At 35.7% G+C, this 14,770-nt stretch overlaps 1 pseudogene; it reads left to right on the forward strand.

Annotated features, from left to right (window-relative positions):
- Positions 1-10,324: 10,324 nt before the first annotated feature.
- LOC137216529 (heat shock cognate 71 kDa protein pseudogene) lies at positions 10,325-12,575 on the forward strand (annotated as a pseudogene).
- The last annotated feature ends 2,195 nt before the right edge of the window (positions 12,576-14,770 follow it).

A 14,770-nucleotide genomic window follows, 5' to 3' on the forward strand; every position in this document is an offset into this window, starting at 1 on the left:
TATTTGCAAACCATAGAGTTGATAAAGGGTTAATACCTGCAATATATAAACTCAGTAAAAAACAATATGATTAAAAAGTGGGCAGAGAGACTGAATAAACATTTTTCCAAGGAAGATATCCAAATGTCCAACAGGTACATGAAAAGATGCTCAATCATTGCTAATCATCAGGGAAACACAAATAAAACCATGATGAGATATTACCTCATAACTATTAAAATGACTATCATCAGGAAGACAAGAGATAATAAGTGTTCTTTAGGATATGGAGATAAGGGAACACTGGTACACTATAAGTGGGATTGCAAATTTATTTAGCTACTATGGAAACATTACAGAAGTTCAACACAAATTTAAAAATAGAGATACCATGTGATCCAGCAATTCCACTTCTAGATGTATATCCAAAAGAAATGAAAAGAGGGCATCAAAGAGATCTGCAGTCCCATGTTTATTGAAATATTATTCATAATTGCCAAGATATGAAAACAACCTAAGCATCCACAAACAGATGAATGGAAAAGAAGAAGTGATAATATAATATAATATAATATAATGTAATATATACAAATATATTATTTAGCCATAAAAAAGAAGGAAATCCTGCCATTTGCAACAACATATATGTACCTTGAGGGCATTTTGCTACATGAAGTAAATCAGTCAGGAAAAGACAAATACTGCATGATTTCACTTATATGTGGAATGTAAAAAGTCCAATTCAGAAAAAGAGATTAAATAATGGTTACCAGGGGCTGGAGTATGGGGAGTTGGTCAATGAGTACATACTTCCAGTTAGAACGTGAACAATTTCTGAATATCTAATGTACAACATTGTGATTATAGTTACCAATACAGTATTATATACTTGAAAGTTGCTAAGAGAGTAAATCTTAAATGTTATCACCACAGAAAAGAAATGATAATTATGTGACATAATAGAGGTGTTAACTAACACTACCATTGTAATCATATTGCAATATATAAGTGCATTAGATCATCACACTGTACATCTTAACTTTACACAGCATTATATGTCGATATATATTAATAAAACTGAAAAAAATATGAATTAATTCCAATTATCCACACGGTCTTCCAATATATACAAGAGAATGCAGCTTTTCCCCATTCTTTCTATTAGCATTTACTTCCTTTAATACCATAACCAGAAAATGATAACACAAAAGTATACAGACCGATATCCCTCATGAATTCAGACAGAGCAATTCTCAATAAAATAACAAACTAAATACAGTAACATGTATAAAAAGATTACACAACATATCCATGGGGGATTTATTCCAGGAATGCAAGGATGGTTTAACATCTAAAAATCCACTAATGTAATACACCTATAGAATGAAGGACAAGATACAAATGATCATCTCAATAGATTCAGAAGAAGAACTGGACAAAATCTGACACACATTTTTTTTAACATCTTTATTGGAGTATAGTTGTTTTACATTGTCGTGTTAGTTTCTGCTATAGAACAAAGTGAATCAGCTATAAGTATACTTATATCCCCATATCCCTTCCCTCTTGCATCTACCTCCCATCCTCCCAAATCTGACACACTTTTAAGTTAAAACTATTGACAATCTTTGAATAGAAGGGAACTTCCTTAACCTGATGAAATGCATTTATGAAAAAAAATCACGATTAAAATCGTACTGTATGGCTATAGACTGAGAGCTTTCCACTAAGTTCAGAATCAAGACATGGATGTCCACTCCCACCTCTTACATTACATATTTCTTGAGATTATTATTGTCAAAGTAATTAGGTAATGAAAATATATTTTAAAAAACAGTTTTGAAGGGAAATACATGATCTCAATTTGCAGATTTCTCAATCTTGTACACAGAAATATATAAAGACTCCACTAAAAACTACTATGACTAATAAAAAGTTCAGCAAGATTGCAGAATGCAAGATAAAATTTTACAAAAATTTTTATTCTATATACTAACAATGAACAATCTAAAAATTAAATTAAAAAAAGAATTACATTTGTGATAGCATCAAAAGAATAAATATTTAGGAATAAATTTAATACAAGAATTACAAGACTTGTACACTGAAAACTACAAAATATTGTTGAAAGAAACTAAAGACAACCAAATAAGTATAAAGATATTTCATATTAATTGATTGAAAAATTTAATATTATTAAGACTGCAATACTCCTCAAACTTGTCTGCAGATTCAATGTACTGTTCATGAGAATCCTGGTTGGCTTCCTTACAGTAACTGACAAGCTGCCCCTGAAATTCATGTGAAAACTCAAAGGACCTAAAATATCCAAAATAATCTGTAAAAAGAATAAGAAGTTTGGAAGACCAACACTTACTGGTTTCAAAACTTTTTATAAAGTTATGGTAATCAACAAAATGTGGCCCTGCCATAAGCAAAGGGAATAGAATTGATGAATAGATAAATGGAATAGAATATAATTACATTTATGGTAAATTTATTTTTGACAGAGATTCCATAGCAACCCAATGGGAGAAAATAGTATTTTCAACAAATTGTGCTGGAACTATTGGATATCTACATGCAAAAGAATAAAGTTGTGCCCCTACACTGCACTATATGCAAAACTTAACTCAAAATATGTCATAAACTTAAATGTCATTCCAGAAGTCATAAAACTCTTAAAAGAAAACATAGGAATAAATCTTTGAAATCTTGAATTTGAAGTGGTTTCTTTAGGTGTAACACCAAAAATACAAGCAATCTAAAAATAATCAGTGCAATTGGAGTTTATCAAAATTAAAAAAAAAACTTTTGAGCTTCAAAGAACACCATCAAGAGAGTAAAAAGAGAGCCTACACAATGGGAGATATTATTTTCACATTGTATATCTGATAATAGTCTTGAATACAGTATATGTAAAGAACTGTTACATATTATCATTTAGTAATATAGTACACACTCAACAATAAAAATGCAGATAATCCATTTAAAAATGGGCGAATGATTTGAATAGACTTCTCTCCAAAGGAGATAAGCAAATGTCCAATAAGGGCATGAAAGGTGCTGAACGTTATTAGTCATCAGGGTACTGCAACTCAAAACTACCAGCAGGGGCTTCCCTGGTGGTGCAGTGGTTGAGAGTCCACCTGCTGATGCAGGGGACACGGGTTTGTGCCCCGAACCGGGAGGATCCCATGTGCCGTGGAGTGACTGGGCCCGTGAGCCATGGCCGCTGAGCCTGCGTGTCCGGAGCCTGTGCTCCGCAGCGGGAGAGGCCACATCGGTGAGAGGCCCGCGTACCACAAAAAAAAAAAAAAAAACTACCAGCAGATACCATTTACCACACACTAAAATGGCTATAAAGCAAAAGATAGTCAATAACAAGTGTTGGTAATGATGTAGGGAAACTGAGCCATAATACAGTGCTGGTAGAAATGTTAAATGGTGAAGACTCTTTGGAAAACAGTTAGGAAGTTCCTCTAAATGTTAAATATAGCGTTACTATATGACTCAGCAATTCTACATCTAGATACACAGAGAAAATAAATGACAACTCATACCCACAGAAAAGCTTGTGCAAGAGTATTCATAGTAGCATTGTTCTCAATAGCTATAAAGTGGAAACACATCCAATGTCCATCAACTGAAAAATGGATAAACAAATTATTATTTATGTATACATAGGAATAATATTTCATCATAAAAGGAAGTTATGATACATACTACAACATGGAGAACCTTGAAAACATTCTAAGTGAAAGAAGTTCATCACAAAAGACCAAGTATTGTATGTTTCTATTTATAGGAAATATTCAGAGTATACAAATACAGAGACAGAAAGTAGATTGTTTCTTGCCCAGGCCTGGCAGGGGTGTCTAGGTTAATTGGCAGTAACAGCTTATGGGTACAGGCTTTCTTTTTAGGGTGATGAATATGTTCTAAAATTCAGCTGTGTAGATGGTCACGTAACTGTATGAATATACAAAAAACATTGAATTGTACACTTTAAATGCATGCATTTTGTGGTATATAAGTTGTTACCTCTACAAATCTGTTTAAAATACCTGCTATGAGGTTTTCTTTTCATTTTAAAAGGATTTATCATTTAGTAATATAGTAATGTTAAGGTTTATCTAGTCTAATAAGAGCTGTCATTAATGTTAAAACAATGAACCAAAAGAATGCTTATATTTCCATTTTAGGTAAATTATTTCTGTGCCAAAGGCTTATTATTAGGGCTTCATGATCTTGACTGTAGTATACATGCCATATGGTGGTAATTTATCCTAACTGAGCATTTATTTTTTAGTTGAATCATTCTTTATGAAGTATTGCTTGATAATGCAATCACAATCCCATAACTAATTGTTAAAAAAAAATTAAAACAATCAAAACACAACTTAAAGCTCCAAGGATTCAATATGCTTTCTGGAACAGAAAACAGAATCTTAGGGGTGGAAATAAAAAGTACTTATTGGGCTTCCCTGGTGGCACAGTGGTTGAGAGTCCGCCTGCCGATGCAGGGGACGCGGGTTCGTGCCCCGGACCGGGAAGATCCCACATGCCGCGGAGCGGCTAGGCCCGTGAGCCATGGCCGCTGAGCCTGCGTGTCCGGAGCCTGTGCTCCACAACGGGAGAGGCCACAGCAGTGAGAGGCCCATGTACCGCAAAAAAAAAAAAAAAGTACTTATTAGTTAAAAATAAGTACTTATAAGCACCCTGGTTTGTCCCCTTATGTTTGCAAGATTAAATGTTCATGGACAAGAATATAAAGCAAAGCTATTTATACTCTGAATATTATCTCTGGCCTCCTGAAGTGATTGACTTTAGTCTCTGGGGTGGTTCTGATTCTAAATTGATAGGAGCAGTGTCTGTATAGTTTTCCATTAGATATAGCCTGCTCCAGTGTATTTTCTGAATCATCAAATAATTCATATACGATAATTTCCAAAACATTTGGTATATCTCTGTGAAGAAATATTTGGCTGGCCAAGAAGTTCGTTTAGGTTTTTCCATAAGATCTTCAAGTTAGGGTAAATCTAAAGGCCAAGAGCATATAGACTCATCATTCACATGGAAAGTATCTGTGATATTAAGCTGCTGCTGGAAGGATAAAATATTTTGAATAAATTTATATTTAATTTTTTCAATTGACCTAAACTAAGCTTTGTTAGCTCATTTTGAAGCTGATTGTCCAATGATTCTGAACATCATTTAACCCTTTCTCTTTTGAAAAACTTGGTCTGACATTTTTCTTTACCTCAAAAAAAAAAGACGTTAAAATTTTGTCTATAATTGTAAAAATAACACATGCTCATTTAAGTATATTTAAAAAATAGAAAAAGTAGAAAGAGGAAAAGTGTACAGATGTAGTATTATCACTCTCAAAGCAATGATTGTTAAGACTTTGGTTGTATCTGTAAAACACATACATCACAGTAGATATATTAAATAAATTTTAGCACAGCTTTTGGAGAAGGTTAGGTTTGAATTCTACTTCTGCTTGCTCCCCCCCCAATAGTCAGAATAGAATATTTATTTTCTTACTGTTTTAAAATATTTGCAATTTTCTTATTTAATTAAATTTTACATTGAGTTATAACTCAAAATTTTAGCCACAAATAGTGAAAAGTTCAGTCAATCCATTTTTTTCTTTTTTCTTTTTTTTCTTTTGTGGTACGCGGGCCTTTCACTGCTGTGGCCTCTCCCGTTGTGGAGCACTGGCTCCGGACGCGCAGGCCCAGCGGCCATGGCTCACAGGCCCAGCCGCTCTGCGGCATGTGGGATCTTCTCGGACTGGGGCACGAACCCATGTCCCCTACACTGGCAGGCAGACTCTCAACCACTGCGCCACCAGGGAAGCCCCAGTCAATCCATTTTTGTTTGTCTGCTTAGCACTGAACAAATTAAACTAATTTTTAAAATTGTTTCGACATTTTTAAACTGAATTCACTGAATCAATCAAGTACTTTTGCATCCCAGTTAGGTTATTTTATCTAAGGGTTTTAGAAGGTTGAATTATTAGGAATCAATTTCATTCATTCCTTCATAAAGTTATATATAAGAACTCACTGTGTGGGGAGCAATATAATATATGGTTTTTAATGTTAGATACTACTATGAGATGATTTATCAGCTGTATGGTTGTGTACAAGTTTCTTGACCTCCCTTCACTTTATCTCTCTATCTGTAAAATGTAATTAGTTACAATACCCTCTTTCACAGGGTGTTTTTTTGAGAATTAAATTGGATAATACATATAAAGTATGTAGCACAGTTTCTGACACATAGTAAGTGTTCAATAAAAGTTTTCTATTATGACCTTAGGTCTACCACTGTGGACAATACAGAGATATATGACCTGATCCCTACCCTTAAAAGCTTATTTTTAGTTGAAGAAGTAACACCCATCAAGATGCTAAAAATATTTTGATAATTAATAAATAATACAAGACAGAAATATCAATACATCTCAATACAAGAGATGCCAGAAAGTAGTATGTAAGTGCCAAATTAGTGGATACATTGAGCTTCAGTGGAGGTTCATGAAATAGATGAAATTTGAAATTTATAAATGAAGAGTAACATCTGAGTCAAAGATCCCCCCAAAATGTATAAGTGTAGAAAAAAGGGTGGTGTCAATGAATTACTCATCCAGACTGGCCTGCCTTTACTTAGGAGTGAATATCTTAGCCAGGCTTAAAAAAAATCTTATAAAAGAGCAATCCTGAAAATTGTTAACCACTAACTCCTTTATATGGGAAATCAATAAGATCCTATAAAATTTTTCCTTATGGACTTTGTACTGTTTATAAAATGCATCTTATTCTAGATCTCCTGTGTGTTTGTAGTACAGAAATTAATGTTTTCTAAAATACTCAGCACACAACTGCATGAATATAGTTCTCTTTTTATTTTCTTATTTGGTCTTGATTAATAACACTTCTTGGTTCCTGTATTATCACTTAATATTATTTATGGTTAAATTTATGAAAAATTACACTGTGTGCTTAGGAAGTCGCCTTACCAAAGGTAACTGGAGATTGTTGTAGAAATTATATTACTGGAAATAACTACCAAATGAAATCACCTGGATTGTGAATTCTTCTTTTTTTAATAAATTCTGAGATTATGCTGCTTTGTAATATAAGAAAAACTTCAATCTTTAAAAGCTGGCAAAAAATAACAAAAATTTATTTTATAAAAAGCATTTTTTGAACATCTGTATTGGAGAATAATTGCTTCACAATGGTGTGGTAGTTTCTTCTTTATAACAAAGTGAATCAGCTATACATATACATATATCCCCATATCTCTTCCCTCTTGCATCTCCCTCTCTCCCACCCTCCCTATCCCACCCCTCTAGATGGTCACAAAGCACCGAGCTGATCTCCCTGTTCTCTGAGGCTGCTTCCCACTAGCTATCTATTTTACATTTGGTAGTGTATATATGTCCATGCCATTCTCTCACTTTGTCCCAGCTTACCCTTCCCCCTCCCCGTGTCCTCAAGTCCATCCTTTAGTGGGTCTGCATCTTTATTCCCATCCTGCCCTTAGGTTCTTCATGACCATCTTACAAATATATATTTTAAAGAACTTCTTGCGTAGCTAGTTTAATTTCACTTTCTATGTCTATTTTATAGGGTATTCCTATCATACAATATGAGATGCATGGAAGTTATACAATTTAATAGTATCTATCTATCTATCTATCTATCTATCTATCTATCTATCTATCTATGTGTCATCTAGATTCTTACTCTTAAGACAGTGGGGGAAACATTTGTATATAGAGAGTTTTTTTATCTGTGATCCTCAAACCATCCAACTTATTTGGACAGCTTAAAAAGCCAAAGTTGTATGAACACATGTGATATACCTTAAACCAATCTTGTCAAACATAGGTCTGCATGCTGGTTAATAACTAGGATTTTAGTAGGCCTTGATGAAATGAGAAAAAAAGAGGGACATATTAATTTTATATTTCAATGTATGATTTCTAGCTTCCTTTCTTTTGAAGGACTATCATTTATTCTGAGATTATGTCCTTTCAACTCCTTTTGGTGTTAAAATTGCCTTTCTAACTTCCAGGTCTGCCAAGATGGGAATCCTATTTCTCCCTAGTGCTTCCTCTTGCAAATAAATTCCCTAGTTGTAACAAAACAGAAAAAAGTTGTAAGCAGACTCTGAATGATGGGAAGAGAGAGCGGACTGGCTAGGGACATGAGATTTTAGTAATGATGTAGTGGATTTCCTTTTGCCTCCCATATATCCTGAATGGGAAAGTGGAGAGGCCCTCAATTCAAAGTCACCGATGAGCACAGCTGAAGAAAAAAAACTGTTCCCCTTATCCAAAAGACTGGAAAAAGCATAGCCTAACAGAACAGAGAAAAAATACATAGTACACGACCTAATCCTGACAAATACTGATGGAAAATCTAGCATTCTATAACCCCCCACCTCAAATCAAGGCAGGCTGAATGGACCTTAACTGCCCACCTCCTCCTTCCTGTAGGAACAGGGTCTGGTGGTTTGTTTCCCCTGACTGGTTGTGGGCAAAGCAAGGATCTGATTTTCATCCCCAGCTTGGTGGAAGCAGGCTTCTCTCAGAATCCCCCACCAAATTAATTTTGGCAGGGTTGAGCAGAAAGCTGATCTTCCATCCACCACGTGGTGGCAGAAGGCAGTGCTTCCAACTCTCTTACCATGGTAGTCATGAGGGAATCCAGCAGGGAGCTCGGATGCCACACCAGCCAGCAACAACAAGACTTACAGAGGTGAGGCAGGCTAGTTGGCACTCTGCTTTCTCACTCACCCCTGTTTCAGCAGGGTACCAAAGGGAGATGAGTCTTCACCTACATTCAGCAACAATGAAAGTGAATAAAGTGGTTTTAAGAGGGACTAGTTGGCACTCCATTCCATGCACCCCACTCTGTCAGCAGAGCCTAGTTGGGAGCTAAACCTTCATTACCATTCAGCATTAACAAGGTGGATCAGGCTGCGAGATGTGGGCTAAGTGATATAATTCTTCCACTACTATTATTTCTGGTTTAGGCACGGGGACAGAGCTTACAACTCACACGTTTTCAATGAGATGGTGTGAGTCAGCACTACATATTTTTATGGGGTTGTAACAGTGGAGCATAGCAGGTAACAATTTCTAACCCCTCCCCAGATCTGTGTGCTACACCTAATTAGGATGACTCCCTGCTAAAAAGATTAAACAAAATCCTAAGTCTCAAGACAAAATACCCAAAATGCCTAGGATACAATAGAGATCATTCATTTTATTAAGAACCAGGACAATCACAACTTGAACAAGAAAAGAAAGGCAAGAAATGTCAATACTTACATGACAGATGTTGGAATTATCTGACAAGGATTTTAATTCATCTTTCCAAAAAAGTGTTTTCTGTGAGCAGTCAGGAACACATTTGAAACAAATGAAAAAAAAAAGGAAATTTCAGCAAAGAAATAGAAGATATAAAAATACCAAAGGTAAATTATAAAAATAGAAAATAAGGTAACTGAATTTGAAAAAAATCAGCAGATGGGATTAATGGTAGATTGGAAATGACAGAGCATAAAATCAGTGAATTTAAGGACAGATCAATAGAATTTACCCAATGTTAATAACAGAGAAAAAACAAAGTGAGAATAAAAAGAGTCTAGAGGACCTATGGGAATACAATGAAAGAGGTAACAGTAATATCATCAGCATCAGAGAATGGAATAAAAATATTCAAAGAACAAATGGCAGAAAACTTCTTTAACTTAGCAAAAATCATAAACATAGAGACCCAAGTAGCTTAGAAAACCCTAAATAGGATAAACTCAAATGAATATATGCCAAGACACATCAGAATTAAATTCTGAAAGCCAAAGATAAAAATATATATATCTTGAAATCAACCCGAGAGAAATAATGCATTACCTATATGGAAACACAAATTCTATTGACAACAGATTTCTCATGTAAAGTCATGAAGGCCAGAAAGAAGTGACACAATGCTTCTCAAGTACTGAAATAAAAGAATTGTCAACTGTAAATTTTATATCTAGCAAAATATCCTTCAGGAATGAAAGGGAATTTAAAAACAAAATCAAGCAAAGAAAGAAAGAAACAAACAAAAAAACTAAACCTACAACTACCTTATGATGCAGCAAATGCATTCTTCAGCGTTTATCTCAGATAAATGAAAGTGTTACACAAATGTTTATAGTAGCTTCATCTGTAGTAGCTCCAAACTGAAAACTACCAAAATATATTTCAATAGGTGAGTAGTTAAATAAACTGTGGTACATGGTACATCCATACTCAACAATAGATGGGGTTTCTCGTTGAACGCAGCGGCAGCTCTATAGGTTGCTGTTTTCTCCTTCAGTGGACCCGGGCCTGCGCTCCAGCAACCATGTCTAAGGGACCTGCAGTTGGCATTGATCTTGGCACCACCCATTCTTGTGTGGGTGTCTTCCGGCACAGAAATGTGTAAATAATTGCCAATGATCAGGGGAACAGAACTACACCAAGCTATGTCGCCTTTAATGATACCGAACGATTGATCGGTGATGCTGCAAAGAACCAAGTTGCAATGAATCCCACTAACACTTTGATGCCAAATGCCTCATTGGACGAAAATTTAATGATGCTGTTGTCCAGTCTGATATGAAGCATTGGCCCTTCATGGTGGTGGTGAATGATGCAGGCAGGCCTGAAGTTCAAGTAGAATACAAGGGAGAGACAAAAAGTTTTTATCCAGAGGAGGTGTCATCCATGGTTTTGACAAAGATGAAGGAAACAGCAGAAGCCTACCTTGGGAAGACTGTTACCGATGCTGTTGTTACAGTACCTGCTTACTTTAATGATTCTCAGTGTCAGGCTACCAAAGATGCTGGAACTATTGCTGGGCTCAGTGTACTTAGAATTATCAGTGAGCCAACTGCTGCTGCTATTGCCTATAGCTTAGACAAAAAGGTTGGAGCAGAAAGAAATGTGCTGATCTTTGATATATGTGGTGGCACTTTTGATGTGTCAATCCTCACTATTGAGGATGGAATCTTTGAGGTCAAATCTACAGCTGGAGATACCCACTTAGGTGGAGAAGACTTTGACAACCGGATGGTCAACCATTTTATTGCAGAATTCAAGTGCAAGCACAAGAAGGACATCAGTGAGAACAAGAGGACTGTCCATCGCCTTCATACTGCTTCTGAGCATGCTAAGTGCACTCTCTCTTCCAGCACCCAGGCCAGTATTGAGATTGATTCCCTCTATGAAGGAATTGACTTCTATACCTCAATTACCCATGCCCGATTTGAAGAACTGAATGCTGACCTGTTCAGTGGCACACTGGACCCTGTGGAGAAAGCCCTTCTGGATGCCAAACTAGACAAGTCTCAGATCCATGATATTGTCCTGGTGGGTGGTTCAACCCACATCCCCAAAATTCGGAAACTTCTACAGGACTTCTTCAGTGGGAAAGAACTTAATAAGATCATCAACCCTGATGAGGCTTTTGCTTATGGTGCAGCTGTCCAGGCAGCCATTTTATCTGGAGACAAATCTGAAAATATTCAAGACTTGCTGCTGTTGGATGTCACTCCTCTTTCCCTTGGAATTGAAACTGCTGGTGGAGTCATGATTGTCCTCATCAAGCACAACACCACCATTCCCAGCAAGCAGATGCAGATCTTCACAACATACTCGGACAACCAGCCCGGTGTACTCATTCAGGTTTATGAAGGTGAGTGTGCCATGACCAAGGATAACAACCTGCTTGGCAAGTTTGAAATCACAGGCATACCTCTTGCCCCCCGTGGTGTTCCTCAGATTGAAGTCACTTTCGATATTGATGTCAATGGCATCCTCAATGTCTCTACTGCGGATAAGAGCACAGGAAAAGAGAACAAGATTACCATCACTAATGACAAGGGCCATTTGAGCAAGGAAGACATTGAACGCATGGTTCAGGAAGCAGAGAAGTATAAAACTGAAGATGAGAAGGAGCGGAATAAGTTGTCTTCAAAGAATTCTCTTGAATCTTATGCTTTCAACATGAACGCTACTGTTAAGGATGAGAAACTTCAAGGCAAGATTAATGATGAGGACAAACAGAAGATTCTTGATAAGTGTAATTAAATAATCAACTGGCTTGATAAGAACCAGACTACAGAGAAGGAAGAATTTGAACATCAGCAGAAGGAGCCGGAAAAAGTCTGAAACACCATCATTATCAAGCTGTACCAGACTGCAGGAGGCATGCCAGGAAGAATGTCAGGTGGAATGCCCAGGGGCTTCCCTGGTGGTGGAGCTCCTCTGTCTGGTGGTGCCTCCTCTGGGCCCACCATTGAAGAGGTTGATTAAGCCAGCCTAGCATAGGTTTAGCATTGCTCAACACAACATGGAAGGAGCCAAATTTGTAGCAAATTGCATGGCAGTTTTATAGTTGAGCTGCTGTAGTAAACTGGGCATTCTTGATACTTGAACATGGAATGTGTGCACAGGGAAAGGAAATAACATTGCACTTTACAAGCACTGTATTGTAAGTGGAAAATGCAATGTCTTAAATAAAAATGTATTTAAAATTGGCAAAACAGAACAAAAACAATAGATGGGGACAAGCTATTGATACATACATGAACTTGACTGGATCTTAAAGACATTATGCTGTATGAAAGATCCCAGTGCCAATAGATTACATACTGTATCATTCAATTTATATAACATTTTCAACGTGCAAAAGTGTAGAGTTTGAGAACAGATTAGTGATTTCCTGTTGTTAGAGATGGGGAGGAGGGGTGGCTGCATTTATAAAAGGACAACAGTAGAAAAGATCCTTAAAGTGATAGTACTGTTAATACTGTTAATATGGTGGTAGTTAAACAAAGTTACACTTGTGATAAAATTCCATAGAATTATACAAACAGAAATGAGAGCACATAAAACTGATGAGCTCTAAATAAAGTCAGTGGATTGTAACAATATTTGTTTCCTCATTTTGCTATTGCTTTATAGTTTTGCAAGATTTTATCATTAGGGGGGAATTGGTTATAGGGTATACAGCATCTTTCTGTAATTTGGGGGATACTTTCTATTAATCTATAATGATTTTTAAATAAAAAGATATTTTAAAGTGAGTGCCCACGACAAAAATTGCCTTTCCTTTATGAAATCATGGGAATAGTATTTTGTTGTTGGTGTTTTAAAATTCTATTTCCTTAGCAAAATAAAAAGTTGTCAACACTATGTTGGTCTATACAATGTAGTTTTTAAAATGCTGCAAATATTTAAAATCTAAAAGATCTGGAGTAATTGAAGTAAATTGTACTAGAGTGTGGCTTTTGGAAGAAAGTATGAATGGAAGAAAAAGGGAAAAGAAAGTAGGTAAACAGAAGTTTCCAGATTTTTTTTCTCTATCTCTTTGTTTCACTCTCTATTTTAAGAAAATATTAGTCACAGGGTCAAAAGTAATAAGGTAAAAAAATTAGACCCACTTTCCACTTTGACGTATCCTAACTTGTGGCTATCTATAAAGTATCAAAATTGTGCTACTGTAAGTATGATTTCAAGGAATTCCAATCCAGGGATCACAGTAATGCTCTACTCATGGAGAGAACAAACTTGAATAGAACCAAAGATACATTTTTAGTTCTAAGTTTTCAGCAACTGATTTTCAGGGAGCATAAGAAAATTTGCTGGAAATGACATATTTGGATGTTTACCATCTTCATTTCTTCAATTATGTCATATTAAACAAAGATAACTTTGAAAGAACAGAAATAAAGCAAACATAGTGGGGACAAAATGGATAAAGGGAATATGACACATAACTTGGGTGACTTAGGAAGCTCATTTTCTTACAACTCACATATATTGGGTATTGTCAGTTCTTAACTGTTTTAAATTTTGTTTTATTTATAAGTGAAACAGCATTTTTTAACAAGTTTATTAGCCATCTTGGTCTTTTATTCTGTGGATTTCCTCTCCATTGGTTTACCAATTTTTCTAATAGGTTTTTTTTACATTTCTTATTTATTTAAATTAGCTCTTTGAAAATTAGTATAATAGCAATATTTCCCCCAGTTTTTTTTTAATTTTGTTTATGTTGGGATTTTTTTCCATTGAGTTTTTAAATTTTTATATTGTCTAATTAATCAATTTAGTTTCTTCTGCTTCTGTATATATCATAATGCTTAGAAAAATCTTGTTTTCTTATAATTTTATGGGCTTTAAACTTTACATTTATAGCTTGAATCCACCAATATTATTTCTTGGGTTAATTAGAAAAATAGGGGTCCAGATTTTTTTCCTTAGAAATGATCAACTCAGAAATTCCCAACTGATAATCCTTCAGGTGGTCACAGACATGATCTCATCAGCCTTGGGGGTGGCTAGGAAGGGTTATGGTCTGTCAGAACTCCTGGATCTCTTGCCTTCAACCATGATCAGACTCCTCTATACATTCAAATAAATATAATTTAATGTGACAAATAAATATAATTTAATGTATGTCATTACTTGAAAAATATTGGGAACCCCCAGGCTAGACTATCATCCCAAGACCACTGATTGACTAATTCAAACTTTTCTCACTGACTTTATTTACCATCTTTACCATATACTAAACACATATTTATATTTGACTACATTTCTGGATTCTACTGTGTTTTTTTTGTTTGTTTTTTTGTGTTTTTTTTTGCGGTATGCGGGCCTCTCACTGTTGTGGTCTCTCCCGTTGTGGAGCACAGGCTCCGGACATGCAGGCTCAGCGGCCATGGCTCATGGGCC

The sequence above is a fragment of the Pseudorca crassidens genome, chromosome X (assembly GCF_039906515.1).
Source record: "Pseudorca crassidens isolate mPseCra1 chromosome X, mPseCra1.hap1, whole genome shotgun sequence".
Lineage (NCBI taxonomy): Eukaryota > Metazoa > Chordata > Mammalia > Artiodactyla > Delphinidae > Pseudorca > Pseudorca crassidens.